The 25,365-nt window shown below is 40.3% G+C and overlaps 1 protein-coding gene across 1 annotated transcript in view; it reads left to right on the top strand.

Annotated features, from left to right (window-relative positions):
* ncoa1 (nuclear receptor coactivator 1) overlaps nt 1-25,365 on the top strand; it is a 131,115-nt gene that overhangs the window by 94,036 nt on the left and 11,714 nt on the right. The window lies entirely within an intron of this gene.

Raw genomic sequence — 25,365 nt, 5'->3', positions numbered from 1 at the left:
GGTTACCAACATCCACTCATAAACATGACCTTTGACCCTCATCTAATTGATTCATGAACTCTGCCCATGTTTCTCAATGGTGCAATCAGTCCCTCTGTATCAATGTGTGTGTAGTCCAGTGTCCAGTTTATATTTCATATTTTTAGGTTGATATGTGCATATGTTGCTTAATCTTTAGTAACACGTCAACGCAACCACGAAAATGATATAATAATAATAATAATAATAATAATAATAATAATAATAATAATACATTACATTTTAAGCATCTTTCAAAGCTCTCAAGGACACTTTACAGTAACATACAAGCATAGGTACTATAATAAATAAAATACAATCGCAAATAGAATGCAATAAATAAAATCCAATTATGAATAGAAACAAGAGAGAGCTACACAGAAAATGAGATGATGATAATAATAATAATAATAATAATAATACATTGTAAAACTAAAGGATGAACACTTTCAGGAGAAAAAAAAACTTTAATATGAATCAATCTTGATCCTTGTTTACTTATTTGACCAATTTTAAATGAGCGGTTTTGTGTTTATTGCAATGTAGCATCATTTGTAAAGTTGCCTCTCCCCCTTCACGCCTCTGTATTCTTAACTTTTATTTGCTTTAAATGCAAGCCCCAAAGCAACATTGTTGTTCGCCTTGATCCAATTCCAATCCCGGGAAGTAACACGTGCGTGCATTAGCGTTGTACTGAGTTGATGAGTCATTTATATGAAGAAAGTTCCGCGACTTTCGCGTTTGGCGTGAAAATGTGCGCGAGTCTTAGCTACTTCCTCGTTTTGGTCGCCTGCTGCCTACTATACGCGCAATGTTGGTGTTAGCTACCTGATTTATGTAATTATTTTTTTTTGCATTTCATCAAAGGCATTTTCCGTGTATGGCATCGTGCGTTAGCATCATGCTAAATGAAGTTAGTTTGAAAATGAACTTGAAGCATAAAAAGAAATGGTGGACAGCTTCTCATTTGATCATATTCCAAGGTGAGTGAAAGGTGCTCCGGAATTTTCTTGATGTTTTGACGTCTCGCTTGAATTTGGGAGCGCATTTTGATTGACGTATTGGGTTCAACTAACAAATGCAGCGTGTCCACTATATCGGTGCGCTCTTTAAAAGCTCCTTGACGAGAATAATAAACTGAGGTGTCACCGCATCGTGACAGCGTCCGCTGTCGCAGACGGCGATTGAACCCCCCCGCCCCCCTTTTGCCAGTAATAGACAATAGGCCCGTCTGACACTTGAAATATTAAAGAGCAGAATATGCAGCGCAACGTTGATCTTCACTATCAATATTTAAGACCCTTTTATGCATGTATGCTGACTTGTCCAATTTCATTAAGGCCATTTGTCATGGTTGGGGGGCAGCGGTCGGTCCGGGGCCCTCGAGGACTCCTGACGCAAACCAAATGGGGCTTGTCGCGAGGGAAGGGGGTGGGGAGGGGGGGGCGTATGCGGGTGGTGTTTGGGGATCTGCAGCAAAAGTTGTTTATGACGGTATATATGCAAATTTCTGCAAACAAGCTCAAACCCAAAAAAAATGTGGCTTTGCAAGCTGGCAGCGGCTGAAAGGCTGCCGAGTGGCGACGACATTATCAGGCGTGTTCAATGCTGAATTAACATATTTTCCCGCGGATTTCGGTCATTTGAGGAAGGCGGCGGCGCCGCGTTTGCTATCAAAGAGTCCACGTTTACCGCGAATCTAGGCTTTGTGCGGAAACGTGGTCCCATGTATAGCGGGTTTTTTTTTTTTTTTGTGTGTGACAGAATCGCCGCATCGATGGACTGGTGGGCGTCGCTCGGAGCGCCGGTGACTAAGGCAACGCGTAGCCGGGCTCTTATTTGCCGCCTGTACATTATCGCATTTCCTTCCGACAATACATCTCGATTCCTAAAGGCATGGAATCTCAAATGTGACATTTTAACAACCCTTATTCCTTTCACACCGCACCATTATACCCTCCCAATCTCTCCGATTTTCCTTTTTTTCCACTTTAGAGTCATTTTCATTCCAATCCTGAATTACCAATTTGTCTTTGTGGCACAGGCAATTTACATGCATCCCCCCCAATTTTTTTTTTTTTTTTTTATATGCAAAACGCACTAAAGTGTAGCATTTTTCCCATCACGGGGATATTTCCTGGGCTCTAATTTCATGGTTTTGATGGCGAGCGAGTGTGTCTCGGGAGGAACCGCGCCTCTTGTTCTCATAGCTCCTGGGTGACGTCTTGATGACAAGTGTCTTTAATATGCATGCAGAATGGCAGCTCCCACATTTCGTCCCCGCCGTTTGGCACGTCGGCAGGAAATTGCCCGACATTGGGCCGCAGTTACTTTCGGAGACGAATGTCAGTTACCGTTCAGGAGGAGACCCCGGCCTTTTATGATTATTGCCTCTGTGTACCGTCATTAAAACGCACGCACTGCCGCCAAGTGTCGATGTGCTTTTTGGCTCCGTCGGCGATCCCAACTGGGACGTCGCCAACCTCAGGTGGCATCGGAGGGCACTTTGATAACGCCAGGAGCTAAAAAGAGTGTGATTATTTGGTGACCTGTGCGGTGAGGATATTGGAAATATGCCAACGGTATGCATGTATTGTGAGAAAACGGTTGGAATATAATTGAGTGACAATGTATGCATTGAATATTATTTGTGCGTGCGTGTGTGTGTGTGTGTGTGTGAGGGACTGTCAAATACAGTGAGTGTACAATATCCATTCACCCATTTTCGAATCCAGTTTTCCTCTCAAAGTTCGTGGGACCTATGCCTGCTTTCTATAGGCGAGGTATACCCTGAACTGGTCGCCAGCCAATCGCCTGGCACACAGAAACAACCATTTGCACTCACAGTAATAATAATAATAATAATTGGATTGGATTTGCCTTTATTCTTCTCGCAGTGGAGAAATGTACATTTCACAGCAGCAAAGTTATGAAAGTGAATAATAATTATAATAATAATATATTTTATTTCTATGCGCCTTTCAAAACTGTCAAGGACACTTTGCAGTCACCGGATAAGAACTTTTGTTTTCTTTTTTTGTGTGTGCGGGTGAGCAGCGACAACCATTCGCACCAGCGTTCATTCTACCCGGAAGTAACACAGCAGCAAAGTTATGAAAGGAAGAGGAAAGGAAAGAAAGAAGTAGAAAAATAAAATACAGGAGCTGCTAGAAAGGCAGCCACTCTCGCGGCGCCATCTTGAAGTAAAACAAAAAAACTAAATAACAAATATGACACCACAAAGACACAGAGATTCATTCCTTCTTCAGCCCTTGCTGTACCCTCTTTGTGACATGAATCAGTTCTAGATGAAAGAGGAGAGGATCAAAGCATCCTTTTCAGCGGTGGATCAGGGACGTCATGGTGGAGCGTGCACGTCTACTACAAGCTAAATGTTGAATGCAAACACGCAGCTGTAGCATCCATTGACAAAAAGAGATTGTCTCACATCTCCTGTCCCACATAAATCCGCGTCAATTCCAAGCCGCAACAGTTCCACATATGCTTCGATGCTCTGCGCTGACACTCCTATTATCTATTATTATTATATTATAATTATACAGTAGCACCGAGGGACAATCGGAGTGTTCAATCAGCCCGTCATGCATGTTTTTGGAAAGTGGGAGGAAACCAGAGTACCCGGAGAAAACACACACGGGCACTGGGAGAACATGCAAACCCCACGCAGTTCGGCCGGGGCCATAATCGACCTCCGCACTGTGAGGCCAACACCATCCATCCATCCATCCATCCATCCATCCATCCATCCATCCATCCATCCATCATCTGCCGCTTATATGAGGTTGGGTCACAGGGGCTGCAGCTTCAATAGAGAAGCCCAGACTTCCCTCTCCCCAGCCACTTCTTCCAGCTCTTCCTGGTGACTGAGCCCCTCCCAGGTGACTGAGCTTCTCATTTTATCTCTAAGGGAGAGCCTGGACAACTTATGGAAAAAGCTCGTTTTGGGCGCTTGTATCTGGGATGTCGTTCTTTCGCCTCACAATTCTATTTTTTTTTTTTTAAAAAGAAATAACTTTTTATTTCATATCAATTTTCTGAGAAATCAGTTGCCATCGTACCAGACAAAGTACGCGGGATAAAGTTGGCTTCCTTGATGTGCGAAAAAAATAAAATCTAAAGAGTCAAGTCACAATTTAAATCAACTTGTTTTCTAGCGTTTGTTAAGTATCCCCCTAGTTTGTTCTCTTGGGAATTTTCCCTCTCGCCAATTTGTCCTTTCTTCGAGTTTGTGCTCTTAAAGCTTGGACATTTGGGAGACGTCCTTAAAGTGCTTTGCGAGTCGACGAGGTGAACAAACGGCGGAAGGAAAAAAAATGCACTTACCGGTGCGCCGCACTCGCTACGTTTGTTCCAAATAACACATTGCCGTGGCGTTTGGGATTGTTGCGCTCCGTTAATTGCGCCTCTCACAATTTGCCCTTCCATATTCATCAGCTTTGCGCTACGACGCTGGCATTTTGACGCCGACCACACGCTGTGCATGAAAGCATGAAAATACAGGCCTGTTCGATATAATCGACACTTGCCACAAAGCTTAAGTGCCATTATCGCCGCCTCTTAATGCTAAACTATATCCGCAACAAGTAAGTTCTGACACAAAATAGTAACTTTTCAAGTGTGCGTCTCCCCCACGCCACCCCACCTCACTCCTACCCCACCCCCGTTGAAGCTAATAAACACCCCACGTCATTTCTTTATGTTTTGTTGTTCTCGTTTTCCTTGAAGGCGGGTGACATCCCGCACCGGTTGGATTTGTTTCAAGCCGAAATTAGGATGGAGTGCACAATGATCACGGTGGCGGCACACCGAACATGACACTCGCTACCCACTGATTGAAAGTCACTGGCAGATTTAGAACTCAACAAACAACTAAAACACAGACTCGTTAGCTCAATGTTGTCTCTCGACTTAATGTGACTTTTGTTTTGCACTGGAAAATAAGCACATCATCACCATAATGGAAAAATAGGCCCGCTGCCGAATTAAAGTAACAATTTCACAAAAAGCGTTGGGAGGGGGTTACAGATGTAATTTAAGTGGAAGTAAATCATTTTAACCATTATATAATGCTGTAGCCTATTATTATTATTATTATTATTATTATTATTATTATTGGATTGGATTGGATTTGCCTTTGTTAGTCTCACAGTGGAGAAATTTACATTTCACAGCAGCAAAGTGATGAAATTATTATTATTATCATTATTATTATTATTATTTTTATTATTATTATTATTTTACTATTATTATTTTATTATTATTATTATTTTATTATTATTATTATTATTATTATTATTATTATTATTATTATTATTGGATTGGATTTGCCTTTGTTAGTCTCACAGTGGAGAAATTTACATTTCACAGCAGCAAAGTGATATTATTATTATTATTATTATTATTATTATTTTATTTTTAGTATTAAGAGCAAAATCTAGTTTTTTAAGTCAACTGTAGAAATGGTTATAAAGAAAAACAATATTTAAGACAAAAATATGTTAAGAAAAGCAGACATTTTGAAGGAAAATATATTTTTGAAAAGTTCTATTCTGTCCCAAAACCCACAAAAAAAAATCCGTTGTTGCAGGAAAAAAAATCTTAATTTCCGAACAAATCAATTCTGCTGATTTTTAAGAGTCTCTTTGATAGGACAAAAATAGGCCAACCCAAAAAATAATGTTAAAATGTGGAAGTAAAACATTTTAACCGTTATATGTAATACTGTAGTTTCATATTTTTTTAATTATTATTATTATATTTTATATAGGAGAAAAATCAATTATTTCAGATAAATTGTAAAAATGGCTATAAAGGAAAATATACTTATTTTACAAGAAAAACAATAAATTGAAACTTTGAAGGAAAATACAAGTTTGAAAAGTTCTATTCTGACGTAAAACATGTTTACATTTTTGAAAAGTTACGTTTGTTTCGGGCAAAAACGTTTCCATTGTTGTGGGAAAAATATATATTTTCTAAAGTCTTAATTTTCTGACAAATCAGTTCTGTTGTTTTTGAAAGTGTCTCTTTGATTGAACAAATATTGGCCAACCCAAAAAAAACTTTACCTGTCATCCCCCATAAAATTATTATTTTATCATTATTTCTAAACACAGACGGATTAGCTCAATCTTGTCGCGATTTAAAGCTGCTCTTTTTTTTGCTCTGTAAAATAAGCATATTATCGCCGTAGCATACAGAAAAAAACAGGTATGTTTAAAAAGATTTTAAAAGGAATTTAACTCAGTGGACGTAAAACATATTTTAACTATTATATAATACTGTAGTTTATTATTATTATTGTTTTCTTCCCAGCTGAAAAAAAAATCTAAATTTTCAGGTAAATTGTAGACATTTTTATAATGAAAAATGTATGTATTTTACAAGACAAAAAAAACTTAAATTTGTAAGGAAAATATAATTTTTAAAAGCTCCACTCTAACTCAAAACATGTTACATTTTTGATAATTTCCCTTGTTTCAGGGAACAAAAAAGTAAAACTTTTCTGACAAATAAGTTCTATTGCTTTTTTGAAAGATTCTCTTTGATCGAACAAAAATAGTTCAACCACCCAAAAATTGTTAAAATGTTATTCCTCCCAAAAAAAATATTATTTTGAGAAAAATGTGGGGGGAAAAATGTTTACATCGGGGAAAAAAATGTTTTGCACTCTTATATCGGGCTTGCAATGGACACCTCGTAGTGTCAGAATTTAATGATCATTTGGAAAGAAAGTGCCTAACTAATTCAACTTTCTTTTTATTTTCGGGGAGGGGAGGGCGGATTTGTCACCTCCTCAGATTTCCCCCTGTGTCTCATTTCTCACCCACTGCAAACAACAACGACCTTGCACTTGTCACACCTTTTGGTCACACCAACAACTTCAGCTCTTTGTTCCGTCTACACACACACAGAAACTCTAAACGCTGGTCGGCAACATCCCGCCACACTTGTCGGTAGCGCTAATCAATCCCCGCAAACATTCATCATGAGCACCGCGGTCTCCGTCCCCGCTGGGCGACATCTCATTTGGACCCCCTTTTGCATGTTTTGTGGCAGAGAGAGGCTGCAATTACCTCGCAGATACGCTTAGGGCGGCACCTCAGCGGGCGTTTCTGCGCTGGCAATTAGGTGCGGACGAGGTGCGAATGCTCCAGGATGATGATAATGATGAGAAGGTAAAAAAAAAAAAGACAGTGTTTAGGAAGCAGTCAGTTTCCAACTACCTGTCATAATGTTTTGGAACATTAGTTGAGATCCAAATTCAAAGCTTTTTAGGATGAAGTTGACACTGTGACCTCCTGAGTCCAAAGTCGTGTGCGGTGCTATTTAAATCAACCAAGTGAGAGACAGCAGTTATTACAGTGAACAGCTTATCTTGCTTTATTCCCTTTATATCAGGGGTCTCAAACTCAATTTACCCGGGGGCCGATGGAGGCAGAGTCTGGGTGAGGCTGGGCCGCATCGGTTTTTCCACAAGAAAATCACAGATAAAACATTCCAATGTTCTCAAAATCTTTATTTTTAACACACAAAAAAAATGAATTAAACGAATAAATGGAAAAACGAATAAAAAAATTAATGAACCAGTAATAAATAAATAAAATAATTTAATGATCATAAGGCAGTTACAGATGACTCAAAAACCCACAGGAAAACTAATTATTTTAATAAAGTTTCCTAATGTCTGTATTCACAGTTCTTTAACCTTTAACTTTCTTAACATCAAGAAAATATTGAATATTAACTGTCCTAAACATTGCTTATCTTGCCTACTTGTTCAGCTCCACACACAAGTTTCATTCATATCAATCATGCGGCACTAACATTAATCTTTCGTGTCAAGGCGGGCAGCAAAATATTCTTTCGGGGGCCGCATTTGGCCCGCGGGCCGGGAGTTTGAGACCCCCGCTGTATATGATAGTTGTCATTGTTTACTCATTCACTGCCAGACATTATTTTTACTGTAGTTAAACAGGTGTCTGGGGCTAATTTGTGAGTTTTCAGAACCCACTACAATATCGTTTCCAGGACCCACAGAATATTGAGTTTTCAGACTACATAAACATTCAATGCAGTGTAAGAAACCTTACTCTCTTCTTTCATAAAAAAAAGAGTAGTTATTTCCTAAATGATCTGGATCTGGGGTTATATGAGCTTGAAATGAGGGTGGCTGTCCAAACTACAATGCAATACATACATATTGATTTATATATCGCTTTAACAACAGTTGAAGCTGGAACAAAGCGCTCACATGGAAAAAAAGGAAAGGCTGCCCCCTTGTGGAAAGGGAAAACATTGCACGAGGTCTGGCATACAAGCAAAAAAAAAAAAACAAATGCGGGAATGGTGCTCTACGTCATATTTCCAATTCCCGAATAAATTTGTGAATAGCAGTGAATGAGTTAAGAGCTTTGATAGAGCTTCAGCTGTTGTTAAAGCGCTATATAATCAATATATATATACTGTATTGTATTGCTTTGCGTTGTATTGTATGGTATTGTATTGTATTGTATTGTAATTAGGTCACAAAGTGGATAACATGGTTAAGGGTCAACCTAAGACACTGTTGGACCAAAATGAAACTTTGCAACTCGACTGAAACCCAATCCAAGTCCAGTCCACGAGTTGACATATTGCATGAAACGTCAAAGTTGGATCGCCGTGAATTAGTTTGAATGCAATCTGACGGGCTTGGTCAAGGAATCAACTCAATTAGCCAAAAACGGTCTTGACTTCCAAGAAATTCCATTGCATTAGTTTTTCTTTTTCCACCATCTTTACCTACAAACCCATCTAAGCAAGTGCACACAGCAAATTAGCATGCAGACATCTCAACAGCATAGGTGTGTGTGTGTGTGTGTCGGGTTCACGGGCCCGGGCTTTGACATTCACGCTACACCACCTACGCACTGGGGTCCCATCTCGGGTCATTTACATATCTTTGAAAGGCAGATTGAAAAGGAGAAAGGAGGGACCGGAGCGACGAGGGCGGGAGGGGGGGAGTAGAGCGGGTTGGGGGTAGTGGAGTGGGGGGGGGGTACGAGGGGTCGGGCGGTGGGTGACAGGAAGAAGGGAGGAAACAGCAAGAAGAAGACCAAGCCGGAAGATTAGATTCCCCCCATCAAGAAAATGAAGGGGGGAGTTTTTGGCGGGGGTGGGGGGGGGGGGTAGTGCGTCGAAGGCCCTACTGGGAGGATCCTTCTTCATATTTGTGTGTGAATTGTTTATCACGGTGACAGAAGCGTGCCAGGCCCGAGATAAAGGCAGCGCTCCATCAACGGGGGCTTTGACAGCGGGAGGACACGGCGCGGCACTCACCGCCGCAGCCCCAGAAATATTATTAATAGATGCCGACTTGATTTGCCGCCTTGGCACCGCTTGATTGTGGCCTGTGAAGTTCCGTCCAAAGAGGGGGGGGAGCTATTTTTCATGAAGTGACAGAAGTCAACGCCGTTTTCTACCCCGGCATCCCCTGCCCCCACCCCGCCGCCACCTTCCTTTTCCTTCCCTTCAGTTGAGCAGTTGCATCTCTTTCCAAAGGAGCTGATATGCAAGACTGCTTATTATGAGAGCGTGTCAGATTTAGAGAGGAGAGGGGAGGAAAAAAAAAAAACAGGCGGGGAGGAATAGTTGCTCTTTTTGATGGGACGGCCTGTGAGATGGCCTGTAGATAATATCCTCGCTGTGTGTGTATGAATATGTGTACGCGTGTGTGTATGTGGGGGAGAGTGCAATATGCATGCGTCAAGCATGCATAAACTTGACAAGCAAAAAAGCAGATTTTTAATTTTGGTGAATAAGTGGGAATACAGTGAGACCTCAACTTACGAACTTAATTGGTTCCCAGACAGAGTGTGTAAGGCGAAATGTGTGTATCTAAAAAAAAAAATCCCACAGGAAACCATTAAAATGGAAATAATCTGTTCCCGGGTTTCCATAAAATATACTTGTCAACTAAATAAGCTTTAAAACTACACACAGTATACCTTATTCTATGTATAATAAATGTGCTATTGTATTGTAATGAAAGAAATACACTGCATTGTATCATAAAGTCACTTTATTTACATTTGTGATGGTCATTTATGCCTTGATGGAATGGCGTTGGAGGTCGAAGGTGAAAGGGAATTGCTGTTTGGAAAGAGAGGCGCATTACATGAGGACTGTAATTAAAGAAATAAACTGCTGTAAAATATAGTTTTATTTACCTTTTTGATGGTCGTTGATGGCTTATGGAAGGAGAGTCACCTTCCATAAGGACTGTTGGTAACTTAACCTCTGGTACTGGTCGGTCGTGTGCTTCCGCCGAAGATCACTCCGCCAGCCGTGGTGTAGTGCTTATTATAAGGTTTCATTTTCATAAGTTTGACGTTTGTAAGGCAAAAAGTTTGTAAGTTGAGGTGTTTGTAAGTCGAGGTCTCACTGTATCACATTCATGCACTTCCATAAATGTATAAGTTCACACACGGCTGATAGTAAATCACGCACATATGCACACACAACCATTTAGCTTTCGGTACCTGACATGGAACAATGCGGGTTTTGGACAATGGCGCTAAATTTGACAACTTGGCGTCTCGGTTGTCGAGTGGTTGGCACGCCGGCTTCATGGTGCAAAGGTCGTGAGTTCGACTTCCGGTCCGGCCTCCCTGTGTAGAGCTTGCATGTTCTCTCCGGGCCCGTATGGGTTTTGTCCGGGTCCTCCTTTTACCTCCCACGTTCCAAAAACATGCATGCCAGGCTGATTGGACACTACAAATTGTCTGAGTGTTGGCCGGCAACCAATTCAGGGTGTACCCCGCCGAGTGCCCAAAGACAACTGGGATAGGCTCCAGAACCCTTCTCGACCCTAAAGGATAAAGTGGCCTGGAAACTGATGGATGGATGGATGACACTGGACTGGGATCCACATTCAAAGAATTCTATAAATTTAGGCTGACACCAAAACGTTTTTTTAAATTGTGTATCAGACCTTTGAATTTGAATCCAGAACTCAAGTGCATACACCTTAACTTGGGACCAGTTTTGGATCCAATCTTAGGGTCTTTGTCCTGGATTTGCACAAAATTTTAATGGGGCTTAAAGTCCCAAAAATTCAGAACTGGACCAAGTTCTGTTATGGAGCTTTTACCCTAAAATGGTTAAACCTGGACCAGTGCTCAAAGACCTGTGACCAATCCAAATCGAAGCCTTGCAATTATGCGAATTCCTAAATTGACATCAAGCTGATTACTTATGAATTCTCTTTTCACACAAATGCAGAGCCCACCCAGTTCAACCAAAAGGAAGGCCTGGTGCGTATACTTAATCATCCAAGAAAAGGCGCCGATGTTCCAAGACGAGTGAAACACAACAAGGCCGAAAAGTTTTCACTCTCCAACTTCCTCTTTGAAAGCTAGACTTCGGTTTCAGTCCAAGGCCCATCAATAAGTTTCACCCCCCCTCCCTCCCAGAAAAAAAAAACTATGTCCCTACACCACTGCAGCATTCACACACATCACCAAACAGCATGAAGAAGCTCATCCAGAATGTGTGACAATGACAAAGACTGGGAAAGCGTTTGGTGTCGTAGCGCAACTGAAAACAAGTAGATTTCGTAACAATGTTCCCACTCTGTACTTCAGTACAAGTACAGTACAGAACAGAACAAGACTTCGGTCCAAGTCCTTTAGCTCCCTTTTTAAAGTGTAAAAATACTTTCCAGGGCAGGAAATCTAATCTAATGTAGATTCATTTTGTTGCCACAGTCGACATAGTAAACACTTCGAACAGGGCCTGCCAGATTGTTTTGAAAGTTAACCATTCGTCTGAAAAAGAGAAACTTTTTCAAATCATTGAGACCTCCATACGAGTTTGGTCTCGTCCAGGAGGAAGCCTGTAAGACAAGGTCCCACCGTACCTGGATAATCGCCTTCAGTCACAATGTAATTGTACGCGGTACCTTCCCACCACGCCAGACGAGCCTCGCAGACGTTGCAACGACTGCAAACCGCCCCCTAACCGCTTCCCCCCCTCCAACCCGGTATGTTCTCCATGGTGAGACGCGCCTGTGGCGGAGGTTCTCAGGTCTGCACCTGGCGACCGCAACCTCCGCCCTTAACGGTATTGCGACTCAGAGGTTTGAGGCTGGGTGGATGTGCGGCGCGGTGGTTGTAAGGCGTAGTAGCTGCGGTCGTAAGGGCGCACATTGAGGAGGCCCAAACCTGGTGCAGGAAATGCGCTTATCTTGTAGCAGGAGGCTACGGTGGGGTTTGTGACACCTGCTAGGGTAGAGAATGTGCGAAGGGCGTTGGCGTTTGGGTGTCAATGACGCATTGAATATGTTCAAGATATGGTTTCCGAACTTAATCTGGATGTATGCACCAAATTGTAAATTTGAGTAGTCTCTTTAAAGGTACGACACCGTCCTGGATGTCATGCTTTAATGCCACTTGTGTTAAATTGTATAAGGCAGGGCTAGCTTAGCAAGTTAGCCACCTTGAAGATCTGAGAATTCCTTCGTCGGTCAAATTTGCCGCAGAGTGAGTCTTTTTGCCTTCACCTTATGAGGAATAAGTCCTCCTCAAAATCATAGTGGACAACGAGGCGCTCTAAAGACATCCACTGGTAAATTTCCATTGCAAAACATTTATCTAACACATAAATAATCGCTTGTTGTACTTAAATGGGGCAATTGTCGCGGCTGTACGGAAGGGTGGGGGTGGATGTTGTGTCACGTGACCCGCAACCTCCGCTGGGACCCGGGCCTCCGGCATGCATCTGCACTCAAGACGTTTGCTTTATGCGGCGCCCGCCTCGCTCGGAGGAGCGTTCCGTCTCAGGAGTCAGTGTTGAGCATCAACTGACAAATTAATTCCAATAATATTCAAATGCGATGTTGGCAGGTTCTTCCCCGAATCTGAATTATGCGTATTCAATCTGCGCCGCCTCCCATTCGGAGTCTTGTGTTTTTCAAGCAATCTATTCCTGATATTGCTCCCATTTTGACCGAGACAGACAGCGGCCTTGTAAAAATTACGTCGGTCGGCCTTCTTTAATGCGATCCTCCACCCTCCCACCCCTCCTTTTTTGTCTCTCCACCATTTGAAGAAACACACTCAATTAAATCAAACCTGGAATAATGTAGCTTTTAATTGAAAGGGAATTATGCTCTATATGATTTGAGAAACGATCTCCGGGGAGGCGCCGGTCGGTGCTCCTCGACAACTCACCAATTAGACTCGTCGTCTCTTAAACGGGCGCCGCCTCCGAAAGAAGTGGTCTCGTATTAAGGCCTTAATGATCGGGGCACTTAGCAATTACCCCGGCAACCCGATTTGCTCTCTCGTTAAAACAAGACGTCGTATTAATATCGCTTTTTATTTCCTTTCGCCGGCTTGTAAAGAAAGGGGGAGGCGGGCGGCTCTTGTAACGGTTTAAGCATATTCATCTTTTTATTTTGTATTTTTTTTTTTTATGTACAATCACAGAGTGCCAACGGAGGCAAATAAACATATTTCACATGTCACGGCGCGCTTCATTTACTCCAAGAGTTTCTTACGATTACGCCTCGCCGCCCGCTTCTGATTGACGCTTCGAGGAGAGACGTCGCTTACCTTCACCGAGGTGGATTACAAAATACTTCACACGCTCAGTCGGAGCCATTCAGATATCAAAGTACTGCTTTTAATTGGACTTCAATTAGCATCAACCAAATCGCGTTTTGACGACATTTTCGTGACGCCACAAGCTAAGCTAATGCCAAGTGCCTCGAATATTTTGACAGAGGTTGTTAGGAACATGCGCCATTTAATCATCTATGTTTAATTAAGTAGCTTCTGGGATGCAGGGGGGTAAAAAGAAACAAAAAGTACATTGACAGTTCGATCATAACATTCATATTTGTAATCATTATCTGATTTGGGGATATATATATATATACACAGTATATATATATATATATATATATATATATATATATATATATATATATATATATATATATATATATATATATATATATACACTCCAAATCATGATTATGAATATGAATGTGCAAATTCCAAAATAGACTAATTAAAAACAAAAATAATTATAATTGTGAAAATAAAAATATATATAAATAAATACATTTAGAACAAAATATATAAAAATATATATAAATAAAAATATCCTTTATATATATATATATATACACTCCAAATCATGATTACGAATATGAATGTGCAAATTCCAAAATGGACTAATTAAAAACAAAAATAATTATAATTGTGAAAATAAAAAAATATATAATTAAATACATGTAGAACAAAATATATAGAAATAAAATACATAGAAATAAAAATATCCTTTATATATATTTTTTTTTCACAATGAAAAAAATACTTAAAAAATAATATATATATATATATATATATATATGTTTTTTATCTGCTTTTTACAATTGTAATTGTTGTTTTTAGTCTGTTTTGGAATTTGCACATCCATATTTGTAGTCACAATTTGATTAGTTTTTCTTTTCACTTCACAATAATGTACAAATTATTTTGAAAGACCACTTGGATTGATTCTAAAGTAACATATCAGATAGATATGTGACTTAGATATGTAGAAAAAAAGAAAACACAATTGGGGATCCAAACACACCTTCAAAAACAATCAATAGACGATTCAAGAACTTTTGACTGCCTCCTAATACTCATGAACAAAAAATAAAATAGACCACACGTAATGATTAAAAAAAGCAACCTAATATTTACTATAAGTTGTAAAAACAGCAGCAATGAGCGAGTTGTCCAAACGTTGCCAAGTGCAGCGGTAAAATTGACAAAAGAGGGCAGCAGGCTTCTGCTAATGCGTCTGGACGGAACTATGTGTGTTTCTGTGTGTGTGAGAGACAAGAACATCGAGGGTCGGGGTGAAGCGGGCCTGGTTCCACTCAGAGAACACCCCCCAAACCCCTGGACGGAGCCAGCTCGGATCAGTTTACTTGAGTTCATCTCACACATACACGCACGCGACACACTTCTGTGTGTCCAACGCGTGTGTAATGTGTGTGTCTTTTGTGAACTATCAGCCAGACCACATCTAAAGAAGTGTGCTGAGGGAGTAGATTACGAGCTGACGTCTTTCTTCTTCTACTCCTCCTCCTCTTCTTATGCTTCTTCTCCTACTTCTGGGCGTCTTCGTCCCACGAGGTGACCACCGGCTGATGCATGTCGTCGTCCTTTTGCTCCTTTATTTCATTTTTTTTCAATCCCAGTGAGCTACTGTGTGTCAGTAATCGGTCGCATTAAGCCCTGAGGAGACAACGGACTCCCGGAAAGAGACCATTTTAGAAGTCAAACGAATGTCAGATGTCAGGCGAGTCTTTAAAACCTTGACAATCACAGTTAAGTGTCTCCACATAGATGTGAGGGTTGACACCAGTGGAGTCCATGTTTTTTCCATCTGTACATTCTCATACTGTATAGTTGGCAGCCATTTTCTTGAAAATGGCCGTCAACATGCATTGAGGAATTTGAGGTAACATAAATGAGTTAAGTCTCCTCTAAAGACAGATTTCCCATGTCCTAACCTTGGATCGTCCCCGCTATACGACACCTTATATGATATACGAGTTGAAACATTTTTTGACTGGTCTTGCATCGCAAAGCTTTGTGTGCTTCCCCTTCATGCGAGACCTACCAATAATAACGCCAATCGTTTTCCTGGAGTTAGTGACTGGATCAGGTCATGCTACAAAGTCGACAGGAGGGCAAAGACGAAGGTCAGATGAACAGCTAGCTTAAGAGGGTAACCGCAATAGTGTACTGTGACGCCCGTCTCGCGCTATTGTCCTAATAAGTGGCTGAAAAATGTCCCCTGAAACAAAAGCGAGTGCACCAAATGTTCAACCCGTAGCATTTCGCTGCAGTTTGTTTTATTTATTTCTACGATTCTAAAATACAGACGCTTACGTAGGGCTTAAATGACGAACGCATTCTATTATTGGTCACAATGATGATGTGAATTGCGATTTCGGTAGTTCAAAAATCATCTTTGATTGGATTGGATTGGATTTGCCTTTATTAGTCTCACAGTGGAGAAATTTACATTTCAGAGCAACAAAGTGATGAAATAATGAATGAATCAATGAAGTGATTATGCGCACTGCTTGCACTGACTGTCAACCTGGAGGAGCTCGTTTTTAGAGTCATGGCTGCCAACATAGTAACTTTGGCACTATTTTTCACCCAAAAAATGATTATCAAAAAAATAAATTATCAAATAATAAATAAATAAAAATATTAATACATACATAAATAGATAAATGTGTATGAATAAATAAATATTTATATAAATAAATACATGAACAAAGAAATACATAAATACACAAATCAATACATAAACAAATGAACACATGACTAAATAAATAAATAAATGAAATAAACAAATACATACATTAACAAGTAAATAAATACATAAATTCAGAAATGAATGAATGAATGCATACATAAACACAAATAAATACATTAATTAATATAAATACATAACTAAAAAACTGAATTAAGAAATACACACATACATAAATACATAAATAAACATAAATACATAAATAAGCACAAATAAATAAATTAAAATAAATACATGAATAAACTACTGAATCAATATACACATACGTTCTTAAATACACGAATAAATACATTCATTATAATAAATAAATAAAATACTGAATCAAGAAACGCATACATGCATAAATAAATAAATGAATGAATGACTGAATGAATGAATAAATAAAAAAATAAAAATAAATTAAAAAAAAAACAACACAAACTAATTTTCAAGCAAATTCCAGAAGGGAAACATAAATAAAGTTTTGAATAATGCAGTTCTATTAAGCACCTCCTACACCTCCCCAAAAAAATGTTAATAGGTAATACACATTAGAATTTCCGGGCTGTAATCCCCTAAATCGTACTTGGATGTACATTTTTTAGCCAAAATGTGATTGTTTGTCACTAATGATCTGACCTCTTTTGCTCATGCCTGCCATATTTTTTTATTGAGATTTTTTTCTGCCGGGGCTCACCGTCGGACAATATCAAAACAATATGCGGTCCATTCCGTCTGATTATCCCAGATGAACCGATGACAAGCTGTGAGTTTTGCACCAATCTAAGAGACCAAAACTTTTTGGACATGTCAATGTGTCACTTTTCGAAAACGACCTCCGCCAACGCCGCCCCTTTTGGCGAGTTTGGAGCGCGGCATGGTCGCCCGCCGCACATACTGGAGAGCCCTTTGAAAAACAAGCCCCGGTTTGAAGGGCAGAGTGGATTCAGATGGCTTGGCTGCGGCTCAAAGGCGAGCGGCTCTCCGGGTCAGCTTATTATTTCAATGGATGCAAGGCGCCAATCTTCTCCAATCTGCCGCGCTATAAACCAAAAAAAAAAAAAAAAAAAAAAAAACCCGGCCGCCGGGCCCCCCCGTGCACTTTGGGGTCAAGGTTGCAACTCCAATGCGTCGTCAGGAGAAGACAACTCCCGCTAACCCCCTTCTCAGAGATAATAAAGTGCTCAGTCGTAGTTTATTGTTCACTGGCTCTGTAGTCAGTTATTTTGAAGGAAGAGCATTCTTTTTACATTTACATCCTTTATATGATAGTTGTCCATATTAAAGGACAACCGACGTCACTTTTTTGTTTTTTAACTGACATCAGAAAAACGTTTGATAGCATCTAAAATACCCAAAACACGCAGTATGATATTTTTAGTGCAATGCAAAACACCAATAAAAATGACTTAAAGTGTCCAAAATCTGCAAAAAATTGAGCTGCGAATTGGCAAAGTCCCGCCCCCAGTTTGTGACGTTACGCCAAGACGTCTTGCATTGCTGGAGAATCAAAACAATGACTTCAGATTCGGAGAATATGCTTTCTTGTTACACATCCAGTTATGAATATGATTCAAATAGTTCTGAAGAGGAAAGCAAACATGTTTGTAATTGATTAAAGAATTATATGCGCCATTTTGAGGCAACATTGGGGGAAAATCTCTCACCCAAAAAAAAGAGGCACAAAATGGTGACATCCAGTGGCCACCTCCGCTTCCACAGGCTGATAAATTCCTTATATGGAACTTGGATGCCCTCTTCTGGCGGCTTTTAGGTGCAACACGGTTCTCAGACCAAACATGTACAGCAAAATACATTGACGTGATGGAAGGACTGCTACAATGTGTCTTTTTTCGGTCAGGGGGCGGTCCTTTCATGACGTCACGTACAGACTCGTCACCAACTCAAAAACAAGACTTCCTGAATATTCAGAGCAAGTCTTAAAATGTAAAATATAGCTATATGCGGTGGAATCTTATTAAAATACGCTCAGTAGAAGTCATTTGAAGCCATTTTACAAATTATGGACACAACTTGTCCGGAGACGTCGGTTGTCCTTTAAGGGCTTTGTCACAGCTTTAGCTGTTTTTAAAGCACTATATAAATTATCACAATGAAGCTCCACTACCTGACATCAACATAGTTCCTTAGTACCAAGACCTCACAGACATGTCTTTATTAACTCATTGACTGCAAGACGAGCAAAATTGGGTCCACTCCAGCGCCATGGTTTTTGTCATTTTCACTTAATTTCCAAAACCCACAGAATATTGATTTTTAGGACTACATAAATATTCAATGCGGCGTAAGAAACCTTAGAGAATTTTCTTTCATCAGTAAAAAACAGTTAAAAGTTATATGGATCTAGAGAAATATAAGGTGCAAGTGGGAGCGGCTGTATTACAAGAAAATGCTGCCCCTTCGTGAGAGGGGAAAAACATTGCCGGAGGTCTGACCAGCGCGCTATCTGCCCCTCCCCGCAAGAAAAGCCGAAACCAGAAAAAATTCTGGAATGGCGCTCAACATGTTCAATTCCCGAATAATTTTTGAATAGCAGTGTAGGAGTTAGACATTCAAAATGTATAGATAGTTGGCGTTTTTGTAGCAGCATTGAAATTTGAATTGGATTTCTGTTTAAATATGCAAGATGTATGTGTCTTTCAATACATTTCAATGTGAAACATATCGCCTCGCATTTAGTGCCGCAACATTGATTCCCGACATTGCACCACGAGACTGGGTGGTCCGACACAATCCAGGACCTTGGTGCCCCCGATACCAGGCGACGCCTCTCCAGAACGCCAAATTCAAACCACTTTATCTTCACAATGAAGCATAAAACTAGCCGGAGGGTGGGGGAGGGGAGTTGTAAGGGGTGCCGACACGTTGGTGCTAATTCGCCCTAAACCGCCTGGTCCGCAGTGTTTGCATGTCCTGCTTGCTGATCCCGTCTAATTGGCTGTCATTACAGCCCGCATTAGCCTATCTGCGCTCGACTGGAGGGCTGGCAAAGCTGGATGGTACGCTTTGCTAAGTTTGAATTACACAACTCCGGGGCCCATGACTAATACCGTCGCGCCGCAAAACTGCTAATGTAAGCCACGGAACAGATGCCGGCGGGCGGAATGGCGGCAAATATGGTCCGGTTCACCTTCTCGCAAGGCTGCCTTCACACCAGTCGCTTCAGGAGCGAACTCGGTCAAGCGGCCACGATGGCTGTCATTCTCATCTTGCGATTGGGTTTCACTCGCTGCTCTTAATTGTTTGTTAGTTTGTGCGCATGTGTCAGTGTTTGCTTTGTTTTTCTGACGGTCAGCTCCGATGGTGTCACGTAGCACCTTCGGCAACAGGGCGACCCCTTTTTATACTGAACTCCAAAACAAACAAGCAAGCGGCCATGTTTGCACGCGCGAGATTACTTCCATACTCGACGGTGACTCATGACTTTAATTGTTTGTTTGCGCTTGTTTGGACGCTCGGCTCACGTTAATAACGGCGGCGCGGAGAAAGTAAACAGTCCAAAAGTACGTGAAGTAGAGCGCTAAGTTCTGCCGAGGCCAACATTGTTAATTGGATCCTTCTTGCTTTCTACTTTTTGCATTTGTCTGACTGAATGTTGTCATAACTTTGCGTCCACTGTCCACAAATGTGTCAAAATATTTTGATGGAGCGACATAGAAACTAGCTTGTTGCTATTGCTAATGCTAACGCGACAAGCTGATTTTTACTTCAGTTGTTTTTTTAACGCAAAAAAAAAAAAAACGGCTCAACCTCGCAACGTATGGGGCAGCAATATGAAACTGATTTTTGACATAGCGGAGAGAAAGAATAATTCGCTTTTCCAACTGTGGTCACAAACTTTTGCTGACTTGAAAAAAAATTACATCACTGCGGCTGAATTTGACTTTACCTCCTCCGGACGAGCTTGTCCGGTTTACACCGAATGGAACATTCCTGAAGCTCTGGCCCAATTTATTGTATTTTTTTTTTTTTGCCCTCCCTTGTCAACTTGTCATTCTGTCACAGCTTTGACATGCTTGTTTGCCGGCCAGCGTTAATCACATTGATTTAAGGATCAGGGGTCCGCCGGTGGGCTTTCAGTGTGAATATTAACCTTTCTAGGTCACATTTTCTCTTAGTGTATGTGTCCGCCGACGCTTTAGCGTTCGGGTGATAAGCCTTCTTGTCCAGCAGTCGTTTCCCCAGCCTTGTCCAGCAATTTTGGATATTTATCATGTTACTGTTTTGATAATTCGCTGCTAGCATCGTCCTTCAAAACAGGCCATCCGCGTTCGACAACCTCCCCGACCCGCCTCATCCATTTTGCCGTTGAGATACGTTAAATTATGATGCACGTGCGTTAAACTCTTTATGCGTTATATCGGATTGGATTAGCCTTTATTCGTCTTGCAGTGGAGATATTTACATTTCACAACAGCAAAGTGATGAAAGGAAAAGAAGAAGTAGAAAATTAAAATACAGAAACTGATTAAGCACTTTCTGCACCCTCTTTGTTGTATGAAGCAGTTCCAGATGAAAGAGGAGAGGATCAAAGCGTCCTTTTCACAAGTGGATCAGAGACGTCATATTAGAATGTGCACGTCTGCTACAAGCTTAATAATAATAATAATAATAATAATAATAATAATAATAATAATAACAGTAATAATAATAATACTAATAATAATAATAGTAGTAGTAATAATAATAATAATAATAATAAGACCAATACCAACAACAATAACAAATAATATAAAATACAAAAATAATTAAAATAATTTAAAAAACACCAGTAAGTTTAGGTTGCTGACAAAGCTTCTTGAATGGGAAGCGAAACGTCCGACTCCTTCAAAGAAGTACAGATGACGGCTGAAGAAACCTTTTCATCGATGGACCATTCCTGTACGACTGAGAGCTTACACAGAAATAATAATAATAATAATAATAATAATAATAATAATAATAATAATAATAATAATAATAAATTTCATTCATAAGCTCCTGTCAAACCTCTCAAAGTAACTTTACAGTCACAGGATATATTCTTTCCTGTGGGTGAGCAGCGGCAGCCACACGCGCCAGCGTTCACTCAACCCGGAAGTAACTCAAATAGATAGAAAGCTAACTAGCTAGCGAATAGAAAGCTAATAGATGTTGAAAGCAAATACGAAGCTGTCGCATCCATTGACGAAAAGAGACTGTCTCACATCTCCTATAAATCCACGTAAATCCGCTTCAATTCCAAGCCGCGACAGTTCCACATGTATATAAATATGTCATTTTCTGAAATGTAAGCATGTAGGGGATACGCAATAGGGCGCATGTGGGTCACGGGTAAAAACCGCGTCTGACTCCAAACGTCGCATGTACGCAAACACCAGCGAGTCTCTTGTGAAAAGCCGACACCGCACAAACCGGGATGTTAATTTGGGATGTTTATGAGCGTTCATGACATATGGTATGAAGAAGCCGCCGCCATCGCTGCACTCAAAAAGTGATTGGCATCCCCCACACCCCCATACACACACCCCTTCCCTCTCAACTTGCAATTTTTTTCCACCCTCCACGACCACATGAGAAATAAGTCTGCAACACATTTAGAAAGACAGCCAAAACGCTTCTGCGTAGTCGACGTTTCATTGGCGTGGAATATACGTGAGGTCGCCTAATTGCCCCTCCGACTTATTTGCAGCGACAGGATTCACTCATTCATGTGCACAATTTGTTTAGTGAACATGCTCAAGTACTTGAACACAAACAAAGACACGTGCGTTTGGTTTTTAGGGTGGATTGACGCTGTTATTATATCGGATATGAGTTTCTTGTATGATGGAAGATTTTTTTTTTTTTACTCATTCACTGTCAGACGATGTGCAAAAATGTGTCCATTCCAGTGCCAGGGTTTTTGTCATTTTCACTCAAATTGCAGGACCCGCAGAAGATTGAGTTTTAGGACTACATAAACATTCAATACAGCGTTAGAAACATTAGACTCTCATTTCATCAGAAGAAGCTCGAATGAATTCGGGAATAGCAGCGAATGAATTAATGGGATGCTCAAATTTCATAAAATGACATACAGTAAAGTCTCGTTATATCGATATTCAAGGGAGTCCGAAAAAATATCGATATAACCGGGACTATCGATATATCCGACCCTGTTTGCATGTAATTTTCTCCGTGCGTGCATAGAAATAGTATCGATATAACCGGGACTATCGATATATCCGATATCGATATAACGAGACTTTACTGTATTATATAATTTATATATATGTATATAATATTTATATATACCCTTGTGCAAATTATTTGCACCACCCTGTGATCTTGACTGTTTGCTGGTGTAAATCATTCTGAAGCTTGTGAAAAGTTCAGAACAATGTTTGCCACGATAGGGGTGGAGTCTGTTGACCAACCACATTCCCTAATTACATGTTTGTCAGGCATCTGATTGGATAATTAATGGATTACCATGTCCTAATCTCCTTTCCGTCGGGTATAAAAAGAAGGGGTTTTTGGTTTATAAATCAGTTCTTCTTCAACGAGATGGATACAACACCGCGGATTTCTTTGCACACGAGGACATTATTGCGATGGATTAGCCTGGAAATTGTCCGAACTTGAACCCGATTGGGAATTTAGGGTCAACAATCAAGATTTGTGAAAAAGATTGCACAACAAAAAGCCCCAATTTGTGCTATAATTAAGACCTGGTACAAGGACCCTTCCATCATCAACAACTGTCATAATCTGGTCGAGTCCATGCCAAAATGCATCGCTGAGGTGATAAAGAACAAGGGAGTACACACTTTTTACTAAAGTGTGTAACTAAAATGTACATTTGCCATTTACTAAATTTACATTTGTACATTTACTAAAATTTGAATCATTTGAGTTGTCAAAAAATGGAAACAATTGTATGCCAAAATAACAGGGCGGTGCAATTAATTTGCACAAGGGTGTACATGTGTAACTGTCGCGGCTTGGAATTGAAGCGGATTTACGTGGGACAGCTGTAAACTGCGTTTTTGCAATTTCACTGAAAACAGCACCCTAGCAAAGGCCTGGAAAATGATCTGCTTTTATCTGTTGTATTATTTATTAATTGTTAAATCCCAAAATACACAAATAAATGATAGTATTTATTTTTCTATGATTGCATTAGGGTCCAATTTCAGTATTTATTTTGCACTGTAAAAAAATCCACTTGAATTGTTGCCCAAGTGGGTCACTAACACACCACATCCACTTGATGAAGCTGTGGTGTAAAAAGCTTGTGTGTCTTGTAAAATGTTTAATTTTACTGACGGCAAGAGCGTAAACCATTTTTTATGAGTTTAAAAAAAACAAGATTGTTGCATATGGTTGTTTTCATTCCGCCAAAGGCTTAAAATGCAACTTTCGGTGGCTGGTTGTTTATGAGAATTTCACAGAAGCTACAAAATGATTTTCTGCTGAACTCGGAAGGTTTTACTTCCGATTTTGACTGCAACAGTCTGTTTGAATTCGCAACCTAGTGGGCTAGTGACCTGACAAAACAGGCAGGTGGTGCTGTTGTGGGAAATAATCTTGTGTGTCTTCTTCTTTTCCTTTCGGCTTTTTTTTCCTTTCGGCTTTTCGCCACAAAGTGTCCTCGATCTTCGTAGGCAGGATTACACACAAAAAGAAAAAAACGCATATTCCACAAAAATCGCAGCTGTTTAAGTATGTTTATTATTGAATTGTTCATACCATGATTATCCATTATCTTTAAAACTATTTCCACAAATTCCCAGGATTTTATTTGCACTTGTGGCTGCTCCGGCAGATGGAAATAAAATGAGGTTTTGTGGTTATCAACCATTTAAACACATTTCATTCGCAGTCAGTCAGTTAGTTTGACCCCAACAAACCATTGACCCGAGTAGGTTAAGGGAAAAACAAGTTATGTATCCTTGCATAATCCGTAACAATGGTATGAACTCATTCATGTGCACAATTTATTTAGGTGAAAACACATGCGGCCACATTTGCGTTCAGGATGGATCTGTGCCATTCCTACGCCAACCCCGTGTCGCCTCTCTCGTTAAACGAAGAGACGTCAAGAAATAAAAAAGCTCTTTACAAGGCACCTCGGCAGCCGTTAAACTACTGTGAACGTCATCCAGTAGCGTCCGGGTCGCACATGGTCACGCTATGCATTTTAGCGTCGTCTGTACTGTATGGGAAGGAGATAAAGGCCAGACCGCAGTCGGCTCGGCATGAGGGGTGCTAGTCATTATGCGGGTGAACATTTGGACCACATATGGATTCCTCTCTTAGATAAATCAAGTCACGGGGAGCCCTCTTCTGCAAATCTGCGCGACACAAGAAAGCCAAAGACACTTCAACATAAGTGTCCCGTTGGGTTTGACCTCCGTTTCAAATAGATTTGAACCTGTTTTACTGTTATTTATGCATCTGCGTGTGTCAAACGCCAAGTGCGGATATGAGGCATCCAAACACGGGTCAGCCACACGAACTCCACACGTAGGTCAAATAAAGCCGACCTAGTAATTCCAGCAAATGCGGGTGATGAGTTGATGTCTCACTATATTGTACACGGTGCAGATCAAGGGTGTCAAACCAATTTTAGTCCTGGGCCAATTTGAAGTTATGTATTCCCTAGGGAGCTTGTTATGATAGCGAAACCATAAAATTATGACTTGAACACTGCAAATTCATAGATTCCTATTTTTGAAATCAGTCAAATCAGTTATATACAGTAAAGTCTCGTTATATCGATATTGCATATATCGATAGTCCCGGTTATATCGATACTATTTCTATGCACGCACGGAGAAAATTACATGCAAACAGGGTCGGATATATCGATAGTCCCGGTTATATCGATATTTTTTCCGACTCCCTTGAATATCGATATAACGAGACTTTACTGTAGTTTGTTTAATTATTGTTAGAATATTAACTGGGTAATCAAATTATTGC

This window comes from Hippocampus bargibanti, linkage group LG19 (genome assembly GCF_051943395.1).
Source record: "Hippocampus bargibanti isolate YZ-2025 linkage group LG19, ASM5194339v1, whole genome shotgun sequence".
Classification (NCBI taxonomy): Eukaryota; Metazoa; Chordata; class Actinopteri; order Syngnathiformes; family Syngnathidae; genus Hippocampus; species Hippocampus bargibanti.
This window is presented reverse-complemented; position numbering and strand designations above follow the sequence as displayed.